This window comes from Cydia pomonella, chromosome 1 (genome assembly GCF_033807575.1).
Source record: "Cydia pomonella isolate Wapato2018A chromosome 1, ilCydPomo1, whole genome shotgun sequence".
NCBI classification, from domain to species: Eukaryota; Metazoa; Arthropoda; class Insecta; order Lepidoptera; family Tortricidae; genus Cydia; species Cydia pomonella.
In genome coordinates, this window is record NC_084703.1 from 30,383,418 (window position 1) to 30,409,860 (window position 26,443).

General features: G+C 36.5%; 1 protein-coding gene and 1 long non-coding RNA gene across 6 annotated transcripts in view; one reads left to right on the forward strand and one right to left on the reverse strand.

Moving 5' to 3' along the window:
• Positions 1-26,443, reverse strand: part of LOC133528258 (maternal protein pumilio) — a 476,367-nt gene that overhangs the window by 138,705 nt on the left and 311,219 nt on the right. The gene's annotated exons all lie outside the window — the stretch shown is intronic.
• Positions 9,552-19,318, forward strand: LOC133528473 (uncharacterized). Its single transcript, XR_009801001.1, has 3 exons — positions 9,552-12,070; positions 12,186-12,335; positions 13,688-19,318. It is a non-coding gene; the product is annotated as an uncharacterized LOC133528473 (long non-coding RNA).

Here is a 26,443-nt window from a genome sequence, read left to right on the forward strand (position 1 = left end):
CGTATGCGTAACACCGCTGCACAGGCCCCATTCGTAAAGGCCGATCCTTAGATATATGTCAGTAAATATAATTACTCAAATAACAAATTTGAAATCATCGATAAAAATATAACCTTTTGAATTCATCTTGCGTCAGTATAAACATCATTAAAGTATAGCTAAACATGATTAAGATCCGACAGTGCAACACAATTTGAATAAAACGTTATATGCTAAAAGTAATGGAATTCTGAAAATTCGGATTATTCGGAGGCTTGCCATAGATTAGAAACATATTTTTAATTATTTCCCAATAAAGTCAGGTAACTGGTGGGGTCACGGGGCAGACTTTTATTGCATATTTAGATAGTACCAGTAGTAGTTGCTCAGATACGAAGGGGAATCATTTTGCCTCGAGGGATAGTATTATACACATGTCCCTACTATGTATTTATTAGGTTTTATTCATGTGGCTGTGCGATGTATAAAGTTGAAAAATGATAAATATTCATACGAGAGACGATGAAAAACAAACGATACCTTGAAAACCGAAACATTTTCAGTCCCGTACGAATACCACCACACGGTGACCGGAAATTAGAGGAAATTGCAAGATAAACGGAGTCCAGTCGTATTACGGCAAATATTTTAACGGCGCTAAAACAGACAGTTTTTACTAAAAAATATTAGAGGTTTGAACTGATTTAACGTGTGCACAAATAACCCAGCCAACTTAAACCGCATACTAATTTTATTACTAACGCGATTACATGTAAAAACTTAATTTTCTCTGCGTGTTATCTACGTCCCATTTTTACCAAGTAGGATCAATAGTACATTACTATAGAGGACGGGAAACGAAGGGTTGCAGGCCAAGTAGATATAGACGGCCGAGCGTAGCGAGGTCGAATAGGGATACGCGGCCGGCAACCCTGTTTCTCGCCGAGATTTGTATAGTGCTTTTCTCAAACTTGCAATGAAATAATAATAAAAAAATAGGATGACGATGATGATTGTTTCATGTCCTAATGTGATAGTTTATTCAGTGCGTGGGGTGTTGAAGGGGAAGAAAAATGTAATTATTTTGACGCTACGACGCACGCCATTACGCTTTTAATCTTTTCTTTTTGTTTCTTTTTTCATTCTTTCCGCATGACTGAATAAAAAAAACCTTTATGGGGCTGTATCTCCTAAACCGTGCGTCGTAGCGCAAAAATAATGAAATTTTTGCTCCCCTTTGAAGCCCTAAAATAATATTTGACAAACACAAAAAGAAAAAAGACAAAAAAAGCAAAATGGCAGAATTTTGTTTATAGGTTTTTTATTGTTGAATGCCAAGACGTGCCATCATTTGCCGTTGAAAAACAGAAGGTTGCCTTACAGGCCTAGGTGTGTAAGGCTGTATGAAATTACTTTTCATATCATCTTCACTTATCGCACCTGATTGTAGTATTTCCGGACCTAATTTGATTACTTCATGTCAACATTTCATTACAATTTTGTGAAAAATAACATTACAGTGGATAACTGTACTTTGTGATATACAGTAACACTTAGTAAAAAAAACAACAGAAAGCGAGAGCGAAAGTCGTTTGATTGGTTTGGATAGAGATTTCATCTACATTACGATACAAGTGCGAAAAATAGGAAATCCGAAACGAGTGGCCATAAATTAAAACACGACCGAAGGGAGTGTTTTAAATCGACACGAGTTGCGTTACCTATTCGCACATGTATCGTACAACGTTTTACAGTACATGTGGCCCTTTAAATGTTCGATACAGTAACGTATAATGCTAATTTTCGCACTAGTGCTATAAAGTAGCACTGTAAATAATGTTATTAAATAAAGGAAATGTGGAAAACTGTCGCGACACCGGTCAATGTGCAAACCGCGAACCACGTTCGACGTGTTGCCTCCCCGTCACACTTACGTACGAATTTACGAGTGCGACAGAGAGGCGACACGTCAAACGTGGTTCACGGTAGGCCCTCAGGTCCCAATGTGAAGGCCAGCCACTCTTATCCCGCAGCCCGGCTTAGCTAATACCCTCGTCTTAGCAAGTAAGTTTTTTTTAGGCAACACTTTTATCAAGGTTCAGTTCTGATGATGGGTTCCATGCATAATTAGAGCGATTTTCGTATTAACACCTTAAACTGAAATGGAACTGCTGCTGACCACCAGAATGGAACTTCACAACCTCATTGGGGTGTCATATTAAGATGCAGTTAGGCTCTAATTATGTACATAAATGTATGTAATTTTAATGGAATTTCAACCTGTTTTGTGAAGTCGGCTTTGTTCTATAAATGATTATTGGTGTTATTCATAACCGCGCTACAAGCTACCCTCAATTACTATTAATCGTTTATCTTAAGGTGCAGTAGGAAGATTCAGAAACCGGAGTTTATTAAAAGTCGTAGCCCTTTTTTGGATCACAATACGGCTGCCATAAATTTAATTAGCAATCTTGAGTCCTTTCTCGAGGAACTGTATCGATTCGAATACTAAGTTTTTGACTTTCGTTCGATACAAAAAACTCACAAACATTAGTTATATGCATATAAATATAGCAGCACATAAGAAAATTAAAATTAAGGGAAGCTATAACTTTGGATTAATTATATTGGATCTTTTATTATAATTCTTCTGCATTACTTGATATTGTTTCAATATTAACTGTAATCTTTGCTTAAATAATAATTATAAGTAAAAAAATAAAATCGGCAACCTTTTTTTTTACTATTTTGCAGAAATTTATGTCATCCAGAAAAAAATAATCGTAGTCTATCATTCGGACTTTGATAAGTTTTGAACTAGGTTTGTCATGGGCGGCACTATCATTTAGAGCCTCAAGCAAACACACAAAGCCGGCAGCGGCACACAACGGTGGGTCTAAAATGCGCAAAAGCTAAAATTATATATAAATTGCTTCTAAAAATTGTCAATATCATGTTTGAGGGAACGTATTGATTACTTTTTTTTTAACGTACAAAACAAAAACATGATATTTGCGCTCCCGGGCAAGCACTTCCATCTCGCTTATGCTCAGTGAGAGTAAAAATACGAACTTACTGAACAGAAATCTGTAATTTTGAGTAATTGACGCCTGTTAGTGTAAGGAATAAGGGGTTAGAGTCGGACCAAACTAACTCTGCATGCCATTTTCTATGACAAAAATGTTGCATGAGGCATTATTAATGTCAAATTTCTATGAAAATAAGCCGTTTATAATGACACTCTCACACTTTGTTTATTCAAGTCAGTGCAAAGTTAGCTTGGACGGACCCTATGTAACTACTAATATAAGGTGTTGTATTACTGGCGCGCGCAGCTGTCCTAACCAAAACAGGTACATTACTTTATAGGTAACAATGAGGAGCTGCCTCTAGCAATTTTTGAAAAAAAAAAGTGGCTGTGACATAATCGGACAGACAGATAGATATGACGAATCTATAAGGGTTCCGTTTTTTGCCATTTGGCTACGGAACCCTAAAAAGTGTTTCATTAATTTAATTTTGTAAATTATTACCTAATGGTATTTACCTATTGAAAATTGGCGACATCAGAATCAAAGTAAAAAGTTAACAGAAGTGGTATCCATCAATCACACCAACAGACCCCGTGTTTCCGGGTTCGGGCTAGTGGAGCGAAACATTTCTTTGAATAATGAATGTGAAGGTAGGAAGGTAGGTATCGTGCTCCGTAACTGGACGTGATATACGCCGTCGTCGGCCGCATGCATAATTTCACTTATTTTATGTGGTTAATTGTCGAAAATGACCGCTCGGAAAATATATTACAACGCTCCCACACTGGCACTGTTGGTGGCAGCTAATGTATTCCAGCGCTCGTGCGCTCCGCCCTCGCCTTCGTGTTACCTCGTTCTTTGTTTAGACACATGTATTGTGTATTGGTGGTGCCTGTCCGCAGTCTACGATATTTTGTATGAACATTTTCCTAAATTTGCAACATTTTTTACAACTGATTGTGCTAATGATTTTCTTTATTCGGACCGTGCGAAGTGCATGGTGGGGGTAAGTAAAGCGATCCCAGCGCATAAGGTGGTAAAAATTAGAACTAACTGCGGATAGCATCTTTAACATTTCACACAAGTTAGTTATATGGCTCGTAATGAAACTTATTTCTCCTGATATATTCATTTACATTGAATGGTGTAAGGAACCATTGTAATCTGTATGAAATGCTTAATATAACTAACCTATTTCATTTGATAATTGTTAATAATGTATCCGTGTAAATAGCTTTGCAAATGCCACATATTGCGTGATCATTTTCTAGAAGTTAAGAATGGGTATAGTAAGTTATCCTTAACAGATAGACATTTAACATCGCGAAATTTTTTCTAGTCCTATGAATGAGAAACAACCCCACCATACGAGGGTCATGCCAAAAGAAGTTAGATACTCTATGGTCATTTGATCGATACTGGCCAGTTATACACCATTGTAAAGGTAGGTTATTTGCTAATAAATTCAAATATGGAACACTCGGAAAATGTTAGGATTCCTTTTTTAATTATTTTTTTTCTGGGTAATTTTGGAGGGAAATTTTCGCAACAATGGAGCTCACTCGACGTGATTTTCGTGTTATGATTTATTATGATTTTAAAAAAGGTTTAAAACCTCAAGAGTGTTTTGAACTTTTAGTTTCAACTTTTGGCGAGTCTGCTTGTTCACGTGCAACTGTTTTTAATTGGTTTGCTGAATTTAAAAGGGGACGAGAGACCTTTGAAGATGAGGCGAAGACCGGACGGCCGCCAACCGCAGTCACTCAAGAAAACGTACAGGCTGTGGAAAAAAATGTTCGTGCGAACCGACGAATTACATATGCAGAGCTCGAGCGTGAGCTGGGTATTGGATCAGCAGCATTGCAAACTATAATTCATTATCATCTGGCCCTTCATAAGCGTTGTTCAAGATGGGTGCCGCACAAACTCACCGATTTGCAAAAAGACCGCCGCGTAGATTGGTGCAAATTTATGATAGATAAATTCGACGCTGGCGAGAAAAAAAATGTATATGATATACTTACAGGTGACGAAACATGGCTATATAACTACGACCCCGAAACAAAGCGGCAGTCCACAGTATGGTGTTTTGAAGATGAGCCGACGCCAACAAAATGTCGCCGAACCCGAAGTACACAAAAACAAATGATTGCCTCATTTTTCTGCAAGACGGGACATATTGCTACGATAGTGCTAGAAGATCAAAGGACAGTCAACTCTGAATGGTATGTGACAGTTTGTGCCCCCAGAGTACTGTCAGCTTGGTGTGACAAGCGGCCGAAATCGGGAACTCAGCACCTGCTCTGGCACCATGACAACGCTGCCCCTCACACTTCTGCTAGAACACTTGACTATTTCAGCTCAAAAAACGTGACTATCTTGCCCCACCCGCCATATTCCCCCGACCTAGCCCCTTGCGATTTTTACTTATTTCCCAAAATTAAAGAAAAATTAAAAGGAAGGTGATTTGAGAACAAAGAAGATGCCCTGGCTGCGTATAATTATGAAATTTCTGAGGTATCTAAAGAAGAGTGGTCATCGGTATTTTCTAAGTGGTTTAGACGGATGGAAAAGTGTATACGTGTTCACGGTGACTACTTCGAAAAAATAGATAGCTGTAATAAAGAATAAAGTCGGTAACTTTTGAGTATCTAATTTCTTTTGGCATGACCCTCGTACATTGTGTTGTTATAGCTCAAACGGATTAGGCAGCGTTTTCGATTAAAGCTCCTATTCAGCGTGGTTTTTTCAACTCATTTGCACAAAACCTTAACAAGTTATATACCTTCCTCAAGAATCACTCTATTGATATATAAAAGTCGTATGAAAATTCGTTTAGTAGTTTTTAGTTTTGGAATAGGTTTATAAGATTTAGTGAATTGACTTTTTCCCCTAGAATTGCGGACGCAAGGTTGCGTAACAGTCGTGCAAATAGCGAATATTGTTTATCTCTACACACATCATAAATCTTCTATGATGTATCCAAAAACGGCAAACTACGCCTAGCATTAAACTGCTTCGTTAGAGCCCTATCTGTGAAAACGTAATAATTGCATAATTTTAACATCAATTTCGATTTCATAATTTCATTCAAATTTTGAACAACTCCGAAAAATAAAGCAATTTGAGCTCTTTAAAATAATACCCCACTTGACCTAGCAACTAGGCTATGAAATTTTGCCCCCCACTTTATAAGGGTTCCTTTTGTACCTTTTTGGTACGGAACCCTAAAAACATGACTTAATTAATCTGGCATTGTCTGTCATTGTCAATGTTTTAAACTGTAGTGCTAAGATGGTCGTCTCTTTATCATTTGTCACCATGCCTGTCACGTTCTAACAAGTATGTAAGCGCGAAAGTAACGGGCATAGTGACAGATGATAAAAATGGAACCATGCTGCCACTCTGCTGGTCGGTTGTTGGTACCAGTATAAAACAATTTTGATAAAATATCAGATTTACAGTACATATGGGGCTACTTTATAGCACTAGTGCGAGAAGTAGCATATTACGTTACTGTGTCGAACATTTAAAGGGCCATATGTACTGTAAAACGTTGTACGATACATGTGCGAATAGGTAATTCGCAACTCGTGTCGATTTAAAACACTCCCTTCGGTCGTGTTTTAATTTATCGCCACTCGTTTCGAATTTCCTATTTTTCGCACTTGTATCGTAATGTACTATTCTACGACTATTTGGATATCATAACGCATACTGATACACGAATACGATACGAGGCTTTCATACGGATACGACGGATCGACGGATAAACACTAACGAATGTAATGTAATTAAATGTTTGTACAGATATCTTCGACGAATAATTTTTGCTATTTTTGCAGTAGGTAAGGGACGAAACTGTATTAGGTATACTTTGGAGGAGTATATACCTCATCGATCCATACGGCTTTGTCCATTTTAAAAACGATTAGTAGATAATCGTGCCCTAGAATTGGTAAATTCACAACATTTTTTTTTATTCTTTTGTAATTTTTGTAATAAGCCATATTAAATTTATATTAATATATTGCAGTGTTCAGGAAGCAAAATACTTCCGAATCATATGTAAAATTCCAGGTTTTATAAAAATGTAATGTTGTCAATTGCAAACAATTTTGAATGACGTATGTCACTCGATATCGAACATTACGTCAGTTGGGGACGACTCTAGTTTGTCCCTGAATAAAAAAAAAACTACGATTGCGTGACATGCGTGATTTTTTTTTATTTACCGCCATTTGGTGTTCAGTTTGTCTTTTAATTCGTTTGTTTTGTTGTTTATAAATTTTATAATATAAACTAACTAAAGCAAACTTTCGTGTAGAACAAGCAATCAATATATTTCGGAGACGACACTCCATAATTTCATATCCGTGAATTTTGCGAACAGCGAATACATCATAGAGAGCTTCTAATGTGTGTAAATAAAATAGTGTGTGTAACTGTAAATAATAAAAAACATTAAATTACTCGTTTGATCTTAGTATGAAACTTACTTCGTTCGTTTTAAGAACCCATTATACCTGTGCCTTTCATTATGTAGCAGTTAGATAAATAACTATTTTTTGTATTATTTCCGAGATCACAGAAATAATATATATATACAAGAATTGCTCGTTTAAAGGTATAAGATATCGCTTATTTTACACGAAACTTTTGCTATAGTTACCTTAAAAACAACAAAACATATTCATTTTATACTTAAAACTAATTAAAAAATAAACTGTACGTCAAATGGGGGTAAATGAAAACTTTTTTCACGCCTATTCTCGTATCATTCGATACAAACTAACATTCGAGATATGTCAAAATTGAATGTAATTGACATTTCATTTCTAACATAAGGCATTTTGATCTAGTTATGAAGCAATACCAACATTATCACAGATAAGAAATTTGTTGTAACAAAACAGTTTATCGTAATGTTGGCCATTATTTACGGATTTTGAAGGCATCATAGAGGGTTAATGATATGTGTGTTGATAAAACATTTGTCCGTATCGAGAAGCGGTGTTGAAGGAGACTTAAAAACAGGGTCTTGATATTGTTACATGTCAGAACTATGAAAAAAATGTAAACAAGCTGTGTATGTATCTGAAACATTTCTCAAATCTCATCATGTTTAGCTTCGGGAGCAGTAGAGAAAATTCAATAGTGAGCGCTTTACAAGGTTATACAGATGGGCCAGCGCGATACGAGCAGTAGCGGCGGCCGGGACGGTGCGTTGAAAACTTCAAGCATCTAATCAGAGAAGAGCCCTAGAACCTTTTCGTCACTTGCTAGTAGTGATTACAAAAAAATCACCTTACAAATACAAAAATAGAAGGTGTCCGATTATTAACTAAGCCACTATGATGTGTTTCTTTTGTAATTTAATTTGAGATTATTATGCTTTTCATTGTTATTATTTCAATTATTAAAGCAAAATTGTAATTGATAATGATCAAATTTGTAATTTATAGTAACCTCTGACCGGCCTAGTCTGGGACACAGGTCTGTAAAGCTTGCAATATCGGACGGTTTCCAATTCCGGAATTGATTTTCGATATTGGGTCCCAATTCCGGAATTCCGGGGTTCACCATATTTTTATTGGTTTTTTTAATATATTTTAATGTATTGTTTGAATGGAAATTAATTAATTATAATAAGTATAATTAACCGAGAAATATCAATAAATTGAGTAGTGCCGTCTTTGCACCTCTTATTTTAACACTTTATTACTATGGTCACTTTTATTCACTTCAAGGATACGGCATATATATTTGGGGAAACAACGGATGCTAGCAAACCATTTGATGTCTAATTTTAGGAAGGTAGCGGCTCTGTTGGCTAAGATGAAGATCCTAGGGATCCTTTACTCGGTAAAGGCATTTATTGTGTTTATAACGATTATTTGTTCCTGAGTTAAGGTTGTGTTCGATGTATTAAAGTATCCAGCTATTCCTATTACCTTTGCGCATTGCTGACTAGTGCCCAAAACTTAAGCCTTATTAAGATTAAACCGAATAGACTAAATTATTAAAATTATTTTACTAGCGCTTCCTTACCGCCGGATGAGAATAAAAAAGCCCGATTGCTTTTTATGAAGTGTAAAATAATAACTGTATTGACACATAGACATAATGCAAAACATACTTCAACGTTAGGCTTTTCAAGTCTGGTTTTTTCACTACTACCTAGTTCCTAATTCAGAATATAATATGTGCTGCTACAGGATCTGAAATCTTTCATTAAGGAAACTTCTTTCTGAATTGTGAATAAAATATCCAAATTTTTATACATTTTAATTCAAAAGTTTCGCGTGGATAAGATTCTGGGCGGTTATAAAAGTATGGCTTTGCTTTATACTTCATTTTAGCATTAGCAACGGTAAACAATCTAATATTGACGTGTCTTTTTATTTTAAAACTGTTTTTGAAAATAAGTTACTTTTATTTATGAAAGCAAACTAAATTATCGTAAGTATATGATTTATAATTTTTAAATATTTACTTATTTTCCAAACGCGTTATTCAATAAAAAGACGAAGAAGAATCACATTATTTCTAATGCTAAAAAAAACGAAGTCTAGCAAGTAAGTAGGTATCAAAAGAAAAAAAAACGATGGTTAATGCGACATGTTAATGCATGCTGCTAGACTTCAGACTTTTGTCAGCGACGGCTAATAACATCAGCATAGTGTAGTCTCTTAACGATTTTCAGTAGTAATCGTAATAAAATCGAATTAAATTCCTTATATCCAATTTCGGAATTTTCGACATTCAGTGGTCTCAATTCCGGAATTTGTAATATCGGAAAATTGGTCCGTTATTCCGGAATTTCGAAATTCCGGAATCTCGGATTGCAAGCCCTAGGTCTGAAAACCATCGCCGAGCATCTTGGCCCAGCACACGCTAAGACTGGAACCCTTTGCCCTTTTTTTGATTTGTATATATTAATAATTGTTTTTTTTTTCTCTATTATGTTATATGTTTTTCTCGCCACTGTTCGGAAATGTGGCAAAAGATGGTCTAAAACCAAGCTGGAAAGTAGGCAATAGCTGTAGCACCTGAACCACCACTACTACAATGTTTCATTGTTATATGTCTGTCATTTGTGATCATTGTTATCATCATCTGTCATAAGGTACAAGGTCTTTTATTGGCGCAACTTTTCCTTCAAATATAAAATTAGAGTATTTACACCGTGTCCAATATATTTGGATATAACTATGAAATATCATAAAAATAACTACACGATACCAAATGACATGAAAAGTATATTGTATTAAAACGAAACAAATAACAAATTATTACAATAACTGTTTTGGAATTACTCCGCCTTTAAGTTTCCGAACCAGCCTTAAACGTTTCTCGACCCGTCACATGCGGCACGCACTGCTTCCATAGGCATTTCATCCCAAATAAGCTCGATATATTTTTTTTATTGGTCCAAATTTGATATTTTATAATTAATCAGTTTAGACAGGATATACGACCATACAAAAAAATCCAAACAATTGAGATCCGGAGAGCTGGGAGGCCATTCATTCTTGGGTAAGAAATCGGTTAAATTTGCCTTACACCAGGCTTGAACGCTGTTTGCGGTATGGGAAGGTGCTCCATCCTGTTGAAAAATGTAATAATCATCTCCAAACATGCGTTGCAAATTAGGAGCAACAACTTTCTCCAGTACTTCGGTTTTGTAATATTCAGCGTTGATTTTAACACCTTTATCGATGAATATCAAAGGAAGTTTGCCCCGCTTACACACTGCTCCCCAAACCATTACTGAGGGGGCACCCTGAAATCTTGGAACGTATTTCTGATTCTCTGGAATATCTGCCATCTTGGCCGCCCACAACCGATCATTTTGAGCATTGTGGGATTGCTCTAAAACAAACAGTTTTTCATCTGAGAAAACGAACTCATCCCCAGCGTGCCACGAAAGTATCGTATTTGATCGCTCGGCCCTCTTCTGCTTAGAAGCCTGGGAAAGTCCATGAACTTTACGTTTCTTGTACGCATAACACCCGAGATCGTGTATCAAAATGTTATGGACAGATCCTCTTGAAATATTCAAGTCGGCTGCTAGTTTTCGAACGGAGCGATGGTTTTTACGTCTAATTCGCTCCCTCACAATTTTGACTACCCGATCTGTTCTCGCTGATCGCGGCCGACCCGATCTCCTACGATCTTCCGTTGAGGAGGTCTCTTTGAATCGTTTTAATGTTTTATAAACAAAATCACGTTTGATTCCAGGAGATTTCATCGCTTTGAAGATGTCAATAGGGCACTCGCCATTACAGTATTTGGTAACAATTATTTTACGAAATTGCTTCACCGTGTTTTAACCATGAATGAAATGTAATACTAATAGACATTTGACGTTACTGTATCTTGTCTCTGTAAATATATATTTCAATTTTATAAATAGTACTATTTATTTCGAGCTTCAGGTATTTTATACCAGTGCGAAACATATTGTATCCAAACTTATTGGACACGGTGTATAGGATCAATTACTTGTTAAAAAAAAAAGAAACGTCAAACCCATTCAGTTCACGCTTCAGGAGTTTTTACTTTCATTGCAAGAAATCAGAAATCATTGCATTTATTCGTGATAAATTATGACATACAAAAGTATAACAACACAACAAAGAAACATAGAATAAATAAATAGTTTACCACGAAATGGTCCCGCCTCAGCATAAATGCAAACTTAAAAGTCAGCGCTGATCTTCAGGCGTGACCATTTGTGGGTCACGATCACGAACGCAGCTGTACGGCACGGCATAAAACTGAACGCGGCTTTGCGGCGGCGAAAGGGCGGCGATCAACGCCATCTAGTCTGCCGGCGAGACTTCATGATGACAAAAGAGGCCATGTCGTACGCGTGCTGTTAGATATAGACAACAACGATAACAAGACCATTTATTAGTTTATTACTTACTTATACTCGTATTAAAACAGTAGCATCAGTGCAAACCATGAAAGAAAATAAACGTGATTACATAGCAAGAAATTAAAAAGAAATTCAATCTTACAATATAAAAACTAAGAATACTACTACTTGGGTGATTAAGGTTTTATTTATAACTACCATAAAAATGTGTTTACTTTGCCGAAGTGAAAATTTCTACCTATGAATCATAATAAAAATATTAAAATAAAGTAAAGCTTGGCTTTTAGGTTACAAGTTTTGTACATGAAGAAGATAAAATAACATCAATATCACGCACAATGGTGATGCAAGAGTTGCAAGGCAGAGATAAAACAAATGACGACTAATAACATTATACAGACGCATTGAGTGAACGTGAGGATAGGACAGAAAAACAGGTTAATATATTATAATATTATTTATTGGAGTTGCTCACAAGTACAGAAGACGCATAATTATTGGAATGAAACTAGTGTCATCTCTTAAAGTCTCCTGTTGCCGCTGGTGTTGTAGTGTACCTAGTTGGTGACTAAGTTCTGTTACTCGATTTGCAACCTACTTATTTCCGTTAAAACAAATGCTACCGAAAAATAAAAAATGACAATGTGGTGGATTTGTGAGCTATAATTATATATCACACATAACGCTTATCTCGTCGTATCTATAATGAATTGGGGCATAAAAGAGAATCGTATCGCAGTAATTGCGTTACACAAATGTGGGCACCCCGCCAAACATGATTTTGAAGTGGCTTGAAAACCTAAAAATCAACAAACAATTTGTTTGTCGCACAATTAGTAGATACAATAGTACTCAGAGCTTCGATGACCGTAAGAGGTCTGGAAGACCACGCACCGTTCGGACCCCAGCTCTAGTAAAGACAGTGAAGGCGAGAATTGCAAGAAACCCTGTCCGGAAGCAAAAGTTGTTGGCAATACAGATGTCTGTGAAGAGAAGCTCCCTAAAAAAGTTATCAATGAAGACCTTGGACTACACGCTTACCGACCATTGAAGAATGTTGTAACCGCCAGAATGACAGAGTGTATGCAAAAAAAAGTCAAGAGGCGATTGCGGCTGTTCCGAGAATGCAACGAGGCCATCATCACTCTTATGTGATGATTTGGCTGGGTGTGTCATGTCATACTCTGGGCTAACACAGGTTCATTTCTGTGAAAATGGTGTGAAAACTGGGGCCAAAGTTTACCAGGAAACCGTTCTCGAACCAATAGTGTAGTCCTTAAGCCACAACCTATTTCAAAACCAGCCATAGATTTTTCAACAGGACTCAGCTCCTGCAGATAAGGCAAAAACAACTCAAGCCTAGTTTCGAAGGAACAAAATTGACTTTATTGCCCACGAAGACTTGCCGTCCTCCAGCCCGGACCTTAACCCCCTGGATTATGCCATATGGCAGGTTATTGAGGAAAAAGCCTGTGCTAAACCCCACACAAATCTTGACGCCCTCAAGCGGGCCATAGTTAAGACAGTGACGGAATTAGACATGACAATCGTGCGTGCCGCTATTGATGACTAGCCTCGTCGTTTGAGGGCCTGTGTCAAGGCCAGAGGAGGCCATTCTGAATGATATTGTCATATGTAATTCCTGATTTTGTGTACTTCGTTTTAATATATAGTTTACTCAACTTTCGCTCGTATATTTTATGTAGATAAAGATTATTGCAGTAACATAATTCACTAACCAACTAGGTACATAGCTTAAGCTTGTTTTAAAACTCACTATACTTTGTAGGTTCCCGAGCGGTGGAGGAATGTTGTTCCAGCAGCGGGTTGCCATGTACCTAAAGCTCCCACGAAATGCTGCTGAAGCATGTAGAGGTGTCACCAACTGCACACTGCAATTACGCGCCCCAAGTGACCTACGGGTGGACATCCATGATAACTTCTCGAAGAGATATGATAGGGATTTGTGTTTTACTACGCCAAATAAGAGAAATGCCAGATGAAGCTTGTGAAGGTGTAGCATTTTGAGAATACTGTGCTTATTTAGAAATGGAGTCACATGGGCTCTTGGAGAAATGTTAAAGCAAAAACGAGCAAACGCATTTTGTACCCGCTGAATAAGTCGCCTTGTTTTTGCCAGAAGACGTGGACCATAGACTAAATCCATATAGTTCAATTTAGACAGAACAAGTGTTTCAATCAACTGAGTGCGCAAGTTTCATTAATGAACGGTCGAATATTGTACAGTAGCTTGAGCCTGTAAAAAAAGTTTCTCACAGTTTCAGCACCATGATTGTCAAATCTGAGTTCACTATCCATAATTAAACCTAAATTCCTAGCCTTATACACTTTTTCAATGGGTTCACCCGATAACATCACATCTCTGGCAGGTCCAATTTTGCTTTACTGATTTTTGGTGCCGAAGATCATACATTTTGTCTTAGATGGGTTGAGCATTAGACTATTGTCTAGAGCCCAAGAAGTTAAGTTTGCAAGGTCCATATTAAGTTTTTGTGTAGCACTGTCAATTTCAGAAGGCTTACAGGAAATGTATATCTGTATGTCATCGGCATAAATATGATACTTGCAGTGTGCGATGCGAGTTCTGATGTCCGCTGTATATAAACAGGATTGGGCCAAGTATCGATCCCTGTGGTACACCTCTGGAAAGCGCCATTTTTTCTGAGACTAGCTGATCCGTCACTTGAGCTTAGTTAAACATACTGTTGTCTCTCACTGAGATAACTATGAAACCAACGAAGTGCGCTGTTATCAAAGCCATAGTAACTTAGCTTAGACAGTAGCAGGTCTATATTAATGCAGTCAAATGCCCTAGAAAAATCAAGCAGTACAAGTAGTTTTGTAGCTGTTTGTGGTTTTTTAGCAAAAAACGCTTCGAAGTTTAGAGTCCGTTTGAAGAAAACAACAGAAAAACGCCTTTAAAAGTGATAAAAAAAGTAAAAAAGGCGGGATCGGAAAATACTTACTGAATTAGATAGTGTAAATTGTCTTTGACTAAAAAATACAAGAAACACGTATCAACGTTATAAAAATGAGTTCTTCTAGTGAAAAAAATATAAATGTTCCTGGCAAAAATACATCGCCTTCTTGCAGCAATTGTCCTCACGCCAATATAAATATTAATTTATATTAAAGTACTTGTCTCTAGGGACAAATAACTTTTGAGACAGAATTTATGGCAAGAAAAAACATCAAATTGCGTAAAAATATTTTCTATAATGTTCATATCCAGACAGGAAAATGGAGACTACGTTTGTATGGAGAAGCGGTCACGTGACTTCGTCCCTTTTCATCTTAAGCACAGAATGATATGATTCCAGGGAAATGAAAAGGTAATACCAATCATAGAAAGCCTATAATAGTTATTTGCACAACAAGAGAGCAAAGTTTGATATTTCTTCGAGTGCTTGTTTTGAGTCCCGTGCAAGCGAAAGATTCTATAATATATAATTTAGAATATTGAGCGTAGTAAGGGACTCAAAAGCGCACGAGATGTAAATAACTTTGATCTCGTGTAGTACACAAATTTTTTCACGTCAGTCAGCCATCAAAGAATACAACCTGAAAAAATGTAATCCAGACGGACGGATCACTATTTCACTCATGTTTTCTGAAGGTATTCTAACAATTAACTTTAATTACCGCAATAAAACGAAACGAAAGAAATTTCAATAAAATAATACGAAAATAATGAATTAACGAACATCAATTGACAGTTCAATCGACATCTTTTTTTTTGTAAAAAAAAACTTTGTAAGATCCGGTCCGAATTGCAGATACTACTATTTTTCAACTATATTTGAGATCGTTAAAAGTCGTTAAATAGAATTATTTACTGCGTAACAATTGCGTAAATTTGTATAAGTTCATTGTTTTAATTGTATAATAAAATATGTAAAATATGGTGTTTTTATTAAATTTTAAACTTTTATTTCATTAATTAATTATTACGAATGAAGACTCGTAGGGTGTTTTTGGACGATGCGGTCTGACTTATTTCGGGGGTCTATTATAAACCGTCAATATACCGTTGAATTACGTATGCACTTTTTTTGTCTCTTTCTTTTTGCTAATGACGTGAAAGGGATAAAGACAATAGAATCCAAATATTTCGAAACTTGTATTAGGCCCCGCACGCTAAACAAATTAAACAAATTACCGCACGTTGAAATGACATTCAAATGTAAAGGTCACTTGAATGTTATTTTGTCTCACTCGGTGAGCAAAATGCGATTTTACTCACTGTTTTTAAGCAGCAAATTACCCTTGTTCGAGCTGCTGACGTGAAAAATGTATTGCATTCAATAATATTTCCTTTTATGCTTTTAATTCTTTTTTCACCATTTTCGAGAAAAGCAATGTCTATAAGTATAACTCGACTGAAATGGCTTTAATTTACTAATTCGTCGGAATTAATACGAAAACAGCAAACTCTGCTGACTTAAAATTTGTACATTTAGCGCGCCTCCACAATGAAGATGACAATATAATGACATGATCTATACTCCCTTATGTTTAAAATGTACATAATACTATAGATCGTGTCAATTCCGACGACGCATGCGATGACTCGTATAGTCATGTTATTAAAGGTTAGATTTGACAAATCTGCGCGTCATCGTGGATGATACTAACTTTAATAGTCCCGGTTTAGCTAATTCAGACAAAATGGTAACTACGATACCCTACACTGAGCACGCCCCGACATGCTCATGATTTTTTGTTCTATTAAGTACAAAGAAAATGGGGAATACGTTTGTATGGAGAAGCGGCCGAAGTGTGGTCGTATCTTTTGAAACGACGACAAGTAAACAGATTTATGACGAATTATCATACGTATGACGTTTTTCGTGTAATTTCATTTACAATTAACAAGTATTCCTAGACAAAATAGATTTCAACGTACAAATTCTCGTTTAGCACTCATAATCTTAGTTTCAAGAGCAGTTTAATCAATTGAATGAAGAAGGTGTGTAGACGTATTATAACAAAATCGGTCTGGGTATTTTTATTAGTATTGAACATTCATAAACTTTTTGTGGTAACTACTGACAAACAAAGAAAACCGGCAATTACTACAAAAGAGGATTTGGTGTTATTGTTATGCATGAATCCCTTCGCTTGGCAAGCAATGCATTCATATTCACACGATACAAAAAATACTTATTTAGAAGATAAATAAAGTTATATTTTCATAAGAGAGAAGATTAATTATTTCAAGGAGAACTTTGCGACTGCATGGCCAAAATAATAGAGTAAAATAACAGCATTTTTGAGAACAATTCGCTTTTTCCGTAAAATATAAATGATAAGAAGTAACAGTAAAAATAAAACAAGTATTAAATAGGTATAGATGCGCAGTCTGTTCACACGTCAGTTCAGCCTATGACATTCTTAACACTAGTAAACATCTTGACTATTTATAGTCAAAAGGCACATTGTCGAGTAAAATACCTGGGAGTTACAGTCATCTTAAAGTGCCAGTTGAGACTTAGCTAGTACAGTCGACGTGAAAGATATGTTCATACTTTTGCACCTTACTCCTTTGTAGTATGGCGAAAAATGTTAGTACCTGTTACAAATAGTCTTGCCATAAAATCTGTCTCAAATTGAATAGTCCAAAGTTATTCAATGAAGTTTAATATTCCTAATAACTGACTAATAACGAACATAGAATGCCTCATGATGACTCGATGTTCATGTCCTTCGCCTCAACATCAACACCTGTCTTTTAAGACGAAAGTGGAGGACCCGCGCGGAATCGCCTTTCATACAAACGTAGTCCTTATTTCCCTCACTGAATATTAACATTAGTATTTTTTTGAAACAATTTGTTGTATATAAAGCTATGCCCCTACGTTTGATATTTTTAGATTTTTTGATATTATAAAAGATAGGAGCATTCAAAAAAATTTATGTTATCATTTTTTTGCACCAATTTTTTCACAATCATCATAAAATCGAAAACATTCAAACGTAGAGGAGGTATAGCAATAGTTATATACATCAAAATATATAAAAATATTTTCCATAATGTTAGTATCCAGAGAGGAAAATGGGGACTACGTTTCTCTTAAGGAGCAAGCGAATCTGCCCTAAAACACGTACCATGTTTTGCTGAAATATGATACTCTTGTTCGAGTCATTTTAGGTAAGTTGCCAATATTTGTGATATCTTTCATGCATTTTTGTCTGCATAGAAATCTAAAGAAGCGACAGATGTAGTTAATAAAGTTGAGCAAGATCCCCGTCTGTTATATGGTTTTGTGAGAAGACCACGATAAAATAGTAATTGAACTCCATATTTGGGTAAAAATTCACAATTAGTCTATTACACAAATCTTTAAGGTGCAGTGGGCTCAGATAACGGGGTTTTCGAAAGTCGTAGTAGCGCTTTTTTAGATCGCAAAACGATTGCCAAAAATTTAATTAGCAATCCTCAGGCCTGTTTCTAGGGACTTCAGCAATTCGAATCCTGAGTTTTTGACTTTCATTTGATAGAAAAAATCACGAACATAGTTCTAAAATGCACATTCAAAATTTATAACAAATTATACACAAAAACTTAAAACAGACAATTATTTCTAAAAATAAGCAATATGTTTTAACTCAGCGATTACTTTATTTTATTAAAATACACAAAAAATTAAAATTTAATGAAAAACATGATATTCGCGGTCCTGAACACGCACATACATCTCGCTCGCGCTGAGAAGAATACGAACCTACTAGGCCTTAAAATCTATATGGATCGAAATTTCCGACGGAGGTTGTTAAAAGTTGTACGTGGTTATGAGGCGTGTCACCCGTCAATTAAAAAACTATATATTCAAAATTTATTTAATTGTATTTTTAACCGGCTTCAATTTCATAGAAGGAGGAGGTTCTGTATTCGGTTGTGGCTATATTTCTTTTTATGTACGTTCACCGATTACTCCGACACCCGTGGTCCGATTTGAGTAATTATTATTTTTGTTTGAAAGGAGTTATTTCCAAGTTGGTTCCATTTTAATTTGGTTCTGATCTAATGATGGAATCTATGAGGAATTGAGGGAACTCCTCTTCCCGTGGTCCGATTTGAGTAATTAATTTTTTGTTTGAAAGGAGTTATTTCCAAGTTGGTTTCATTTTAATTTGGTTCTGATCTGATGATGGAATCCATGAGGAATTGAGGGAACTCCTCTTTTTTTTTAAGGCACGTGTATGGTGATTTGGTTGTTTTCTTATTAAGCAAATCGAGCATTTTATGCACATGTATGCAAGTTATGCAACCAATACCGATGTAATGCAACTGTAGCCTTACCACGGGTTTGACTCTACATATTAGCTGACGTGTTCGTAACTTACTTTCTATTCATCTCGCTCGCACTAATAGGATGCCAGTACGAGCGAGACGCATAGAAAGTAAGTTACGCTAGCGAATATGTCAGTGTCAAACTCGTGGTATGGCTACTTACTGATTATTAAGACCACGGGCGATATGTGGAACTTCCCTCTTATAATTGGGTATATTATGATTTGTATTGTAGGTAGTGTTGGAAATAAGAGGTGAGAGGTAGGTGTGACAGGTTTGTGAGGTACACGGTGGTGGTGGAGGTAGACGGGAGTCTGAGGGGTTGGGAGTTGAGGAATCGGGGGATAGGAGATGAGTAGTCAGAGGTTGAAAGTTGAGGAATTGGGGGTTAGAATTTGGAGTTAAATGGTCTGGGCTTGCGGTGAGGTTAAATGTTGAAGGTTTAGTGGTTCAGGGTCAAGGGTTTCAGTGACCAGGGGTTGATGTCCTCTGAGGTTGAGTGATCGGAGGGTTGAGGGATTGGGTCAGTGGCGGGGCGAAGGATAGATTTAGAGTAGTGGCAGGAATTATTTCCCAGACGGACTCCTAGGAAAATCCTGATTATTAATTCAATTAACTAATTTAGTGCAAAACATGTTTGTGATTTTCATTCAAGCGTCACGCTTCACTCACAAACTCTTAACAATGCCTTAAAACTACAATGCCTTACTATGAATGGTAAAATAAAAACTTTTTACAAAAAAGTAATAAGTGTATGCGTTACCAACTGATATATTTGAAGTCGGTGCCAAGACAAATAGTAACTATACAGGTCAAAAATAATCAGCTTTGTCTATATATCACATTACAACTGTAGTAATAGGTATTATTAATGTAGAAATAATTCCGTCTGTCTCTTTACCTTTTCACGGCTTAACATCTGAATCGAATTGGGTAAAATTTGGCATGAAGGTAAACAGTTTAAGCCCTGAAGACGTTCCTTGAATTGTTTTAAAATTTGAAATGAAGTTCTGGATAAGGGACTGGAAATAACTCGGTCTCAGTGCCACACTTGCGTGCTATAGACAGTTCGAAAATTGGTAAAAATAACTCTTTAAAAGTAAGCACATAAACGTGTTGGATTTATACTAATATAATGACAAACATGGTACGGACTGCGCTAAGAAGATTCGACAGTGTCTTCATTATACCTACAGAAAGTATGTTTAGTATGTAACGCATATTGTATATACTTATATAGTCACATCCTTATAGAATCGCACCGAAATCATGGTATGCTTCAAAATTTGGCTTGGCATCGACTTCAAATATATCAGTTGGTGACGCATATACTTAAAAAGGATAAAAAAAAATTTACAGTACATATGGGGCTACTTTATAGCACTAGTGCGAGAAGTAGCATATTACGTTACTGTGTCGAACATTTAAAGGGCCATATGTACTGTAAAACGTTGTACGATACATGTGCGAATAGGTAATTCGCCACTCGTTTCGAATTTCCTATTTTTCGCACTTGTATCGTAATGTACTATTTTATCCTTTTGGAAGTCGGTTTACTTTTTTTGTAAATAGTTTTTATATATTTTACTGTGTAAGATTTGTTCGTATCCAGTTTTTTTTTTAATTTTATCACGTTTTCAAACCCTTGGATTAGACATCCCACCCTACACGGTGTTTATTTTATTTTATTTCTTATATTCAAGGGGGCATCGTGAGCTCAATTAAAGTACCTTAGTCAAAGAAACCAGTATTCAAATTAAGTCCATTTTGGAGATAAGATTGATTCTTTTCTATCATGGCCCTTAAGAGCGTGTACATTTGCCTAAGGGCCTGTTAACATATTGGTTAGTTTTTAGTATTGAGTAAATACATACCTATATGCTACTACTACACGCAAGTGCTATCTCGGACGACGAAATTAACGTAGTTGAAATAAACACCGTATGTTAAGGCAACTTTTGTAATCTTACATTTTGACACCAAGAATAGTATTTTGTTTCGTTATTCTCTGCGATACTCGCGCAATAACGGACCTGTCTAAAATAGCAAAAATATTGTATTAAATTTGGAAGAAATATCCGATATTAGCACACATTAAGAAAATAACTAATATATATATATATATGCGTTTTAAGGAGTTTCCGACCTTACCTGACGATAATTTATAAGAATCAATTCAGCTGTTTTTAAGTAGTTACGATATAGGCCAAACACATACCCCTCATTATTTGGTTTCAATGCAATCAGCTAAAAGAAGCGTGTATTTAATAAAAAAATTCAGAGAGAAAACAAAAATACTTAACAAACGGTATGGATATACAAAATAAATGGTTGCTAAACAGGAAAGCTTACTATTTGCAATTTAAGGTCTTTTCCAGCTGCAGCAGCTGCAGTTGGTGATGTCGCCACAGGTGACAACCATTGATGAAGGTTAATATAACGCTTAGGTAAAAGTTTTAGAGAAACGTCCGCTTGCGCATAAGCTCGTTCTAGACAAGCGGCCGCCGTACCATCCAGCGCAAGCGCCGGTTCAAGTAAAGCGCCACCACTTTCTAGCACTACCATGATTATAACAGAACAGTTAACAATCAACAACACAACACAAGTCACTAAGTTAGCGGTACATGCGAAACGGGACTACATTGTCTAATTTGCAGCACGTGCCGACACAGCGGCGAGAGTCGCGGAACTGGCGCGGCGCGCACCTGCCATCGCGGTCACCGCCCGCGCCCCGCTTGCGCCTCCCACCGATTTGACAACAAACACCGCTTCTGCACCAGGTGCCCTGCACTAACGCTGAATTTCTAGTCCCACAATTTCACCCTTTGAATTCAGTAATGCCGTATCTACTGTGCCGTATCGCCTGTACTAGGTGGTAAAATTAACTTTAAAAACATAAAGGACGGATACAAGAACAAGAATTATGTTGCTCTTGCCTTTAGCGCTTTCACCGTTGCATATTATAAAAGGTACAGAACCAAAAAATCCATTAAGAGGGAAGTCTAGCAAGTACTGATCCATACAAAACGTTTTTCCACTTCTAAATATTTTCCTTTCTCCATGATTTTTAGTACGTTATTGTCACAATAAATAACTCACTGTATTTTCCTTGTTTTTTTTTTTTTCAAAAATTGTACAACAACCAAACATTTTTTTTTTCAAGAAGCTAAAACAATATACCTAAGGTGGTTGCAAAATTTTAAGAGGCATAGGATACAGACATTTTTGTATTTTCAATATTCGCTACGTGCACGACTGTCACGCGAATCTAGCGGAAAACGTCAAATCACTACATCTTATAAAACGTCCCCCAAACTCAAAAAATAATGAACAGACCGCTCTCAAATTTATCCTGATATCTACTCTACATCATTTAAGCTACTAGGCCAAGTTTGGTATTGTTTTCCTATAAATCGGGGATGCTGAATTCATTTATGGTATCATATTGACGCCATTCCTTGGTAAAAATACAATCTCCTTTTTTTTCTATTAACGTTTAAACCGCTGAACTGATTGAGTCGAAATTAGGTATTTTAGAGATAGTTTGAGTCGCAGGAAAGGACACAGGATAAATTTTATCCCAAAAACCATCCCTAAGGGTATATGAAAAGGGGGGTAGAAGTTTGTATGGGGAATCAATAACCGCTGAACCGATTTAGATGAAATTTGGTATGGTCTACATACTCTACATCTTTGATTTAGTCGACAATGATACCAAACGTAACATTGAACCTAAACGTAAACAGTTAAACCTCAGACGTCGCGGAAGCTGACAGTTTTTTTACGTGTTTGAATGGCTGCAGTTTCTGAGTCCACCAACGCCGGAAGGTAACGTATACATGGCTTTATTATACACCTCCCTTAACCAATTTATCGCCTGAGACGCTATTAGTATTGCCAGTCTGTTCCTGGCTCGCGATCTATTAAAACATGGGCAAAATGTTAAACGATGTCTTTCACTTATTTTTAATGCCCTAAGATAAAAGGGGACTAAGTCATGTGACCGCTTTTACGTTCAAACTAAGTCCTCATTTTTTCTCTAGATATTAACATTATAGAAAATATTTTAACACAATTTGATGATTTTAGCCACAGCTGTGACCATTTAAAAATGTGAGCGTAATTTGTTTAATTTGTTTGGTGTGCGGGGCCTAATACAAGTTTCGAAATATTTGGATTCTATTGTCTTTATCCCTTTCACGTCATTAGCAAAAAGAAAGAGACAAAAAAAGTGCATACATAATTCAGCGGTATATTGACGGTTTATAATAGACCCCCGAAATAAGTCAGACCGCATCGTTCCAAAACACCCTACGAGTCTTCATTCGTAATAATTAATTAATGAAATAAAAGTTTAAAATTTAATAAAAACACCATATTTTGCGTATTTTATTATACAATCAAAACAATGAACTTATACAAATTTACGCAATTGTTACGCAGTAAATAATTCTACTTAACTACTTTTAACGATCTCTACTATAGTTGACAAATAGTAGTATCCGCAATTCGGACCGTATCTTACAAAGTTTTTTTTACAAAAAAAAGTTGTCGATTGAACTGTCCATTGATGTTCGTTACTTAATTCATTATTTTATTGAAATTTCTTTCGTTTAGTTTTATTGCGGTAATTAAAGTTAATTGTTAGAATACCTTCAGAAAACATGAGTGAAATAGTGATCCGTGCGTCTGGATTAAAATTTTTCAGGTTGTATTTTTTGATGGCTGACTGACGTGAAAAATTTTGTGTACTACACGAGATCAAAGTTATTTACATCTCGTGCGCTTTTCAGTTCCTTACTACGCTCAAGATTCTAAATTAGTCAAACTTTGCTCTCTTGTTGTACAAATAACTATTGTTGTTTTTAAACTAACTATAGCAAAAATTTCGTTTAAAATGAGCGATTAAGATAATTCGGAAATGCCACCTCATATCCGGGAGTTCAGTCAGAGAGTAACGGTGCCCCAATCTTATACCTTTAAACGAGCAATTCTTGTATATATATTTCTGTGATCTCGGAAACGGCTCTAACGATTACGCTGAAATTTGGGGTATTTGGGGGTATATGGGGGTTTTTGGGGTATACAATCTATCTAGATTAGTCTTATGTTTGGGAAAACGCATGTTTTCGAGTTTTCATGCGTTTTTCTTTCGACGCAGAATATGGTCGCTAATTTCGTGTTGCCGGCCACTGTCCGTCTGGTCCAGCGGGTTAAGACGCGGACTGCTAAACGAGTGTTTCGGGTTCGTATCTCGCCCGGTGACTAACTTTTGTTTTTTTTTATATGTTCAAGTTTATATATTTTTTTCTAATTTTTATTGTTTTAGACAAGTTTAATTTAGTAAAAAGATTACCTAGGTATGTAATAAGAGAAATTGACAATAGAAGGCATTACTCTGTGACAAGTGCTGCAAGGTTAAAATCGATTGTAAATAATAATAATTGTCAGTTCACATTTACACCACCATATTACAATAAATGGTTATAACTTATAAAAAGCTCGTCGCCCAGGTTGGCTAATATTAGGTTAGTGAATATATCATGGAAAGTTTATAATGTGTTTAGATAAAATACAGTATTTAACTGTACACTCGTGTGGTCATTTAAAGAAACTCGCTTCGTTCGTTTTATAAAACCGCATTCGTATTTTAATGCCTTTCATTGACAGTCCCATAAACTACTAATATGAGTTAGCATTTGTACTAACATAACCTCCTCACTCTTATAGTAATAAAAAATAGTTCAAACGAAGGGGCACAGCTTTGGTTTATATACAATAAATTGTGTAACCTTTTCAACACCAAGAACACCTATAGGCGTCGTTACGAGTCGTGCCCACAGCGCCAAGGACACCTATAGGTGTTATGGCGGACGCTATCAAAGTAACCATCACAGGGAGCTATCCCTTGCTCCCGGGAGCTTGGCGTTTGAGAGTTGTTTGTGTTTATGATAAAGGGTTAATGATATGTAACTACCTAGTTGGTTACTAAATTCTGTTACTGCAATAATCTTTATCTAAATAAAATATACGAACGAAAGTTGAATAAAGTATATATTAAAATGAAATACACATAATTAGGAATTACATATGACAATATCATAAGCGATAAGGCCGCCTGTTGTTTACCTCTATCTTCATGTTTTTTATGTGTTTCCATGTACATTATTTTCAGAGGTTGTGCAATAAAGAGGCTTTGTATTGTATTGTATCATTCAAAATGGCCTCCTCTGGCCTTGACACAGGCCCTCAAACGACGAGGCCAGTCATCAATAGCGGCACGCACGATTGTTATGTCTAATTCCTTGCCTTGACTATAGCCCGCTTGAGGGAGTCAAGATTTGTGTGGGGTTTAGCACAGGCTTTCTCTCAATTACCTGCCATATAGCATAATCCAGGGGGTTAAGGTCCGGGCTGGAGGACAGCCCGTCTTCGTGAGCAATAAAGTCAATTTTGTTCCTTCGAAACCAGGCTTGAGTTGTTTTTGCCTTATGTGCAGGAGCTAATTCCTGTTGAAAGACCCATGGCCGGTTTTGAAATAGGGTGTGGCTTAAGGGCTTCACTATTGGTTCGAGAACGGTTTCCTGGTAAACTTTGGCCCCAGTTTTCACACCTTTTTCACAGAAATGAACCTGTGTTAGCCCTGAGTATGACACACCCAGCAAAATCATCACATAAGAGGGATGATGGCCTCGTTGCACTCTCGGAACAGCCGCAATCGCCTCTTGACTGTTTTTGCATACACTCTGTCATTCTGGCGGTTACAACATTCTTCAAAGGTAAAAAAAATTTCATCTGTAAATAGTATTTTGTCTGGAAGAGATCGCTTTATAGCGATAAGTCCGCCTGTTGTTACCTACTAATTTAAGTCCTGTCTTTGTTTGTAATATGAGCTTTTCTTTAGTAGTGCACAATAAAGAATTTATTATTATTCCCTTTATTTATTTTTGGTCTTAGGCTAGGTCATTTATAATATGAATATAAAAGTAAAATATAAAAACACTTACAAAACAATACAAAATATATATAAACACATTATAAAAAACCTAACCTAGGGTGCCGCCAGCAGCGGGGCAGGGCCCAAGCTGCCGGTGGTCAGGGCCGCAGAGAGAGGAACCGGCGGACTATCCGCGCCGTGTCCAAGATCACCGCCTTCTGCATCTGACCCTTGATCCAACCACCTAGCGAGAGTCTCTCAAGGTGTTGGTCGAGACTCTTCGCTATGAGACC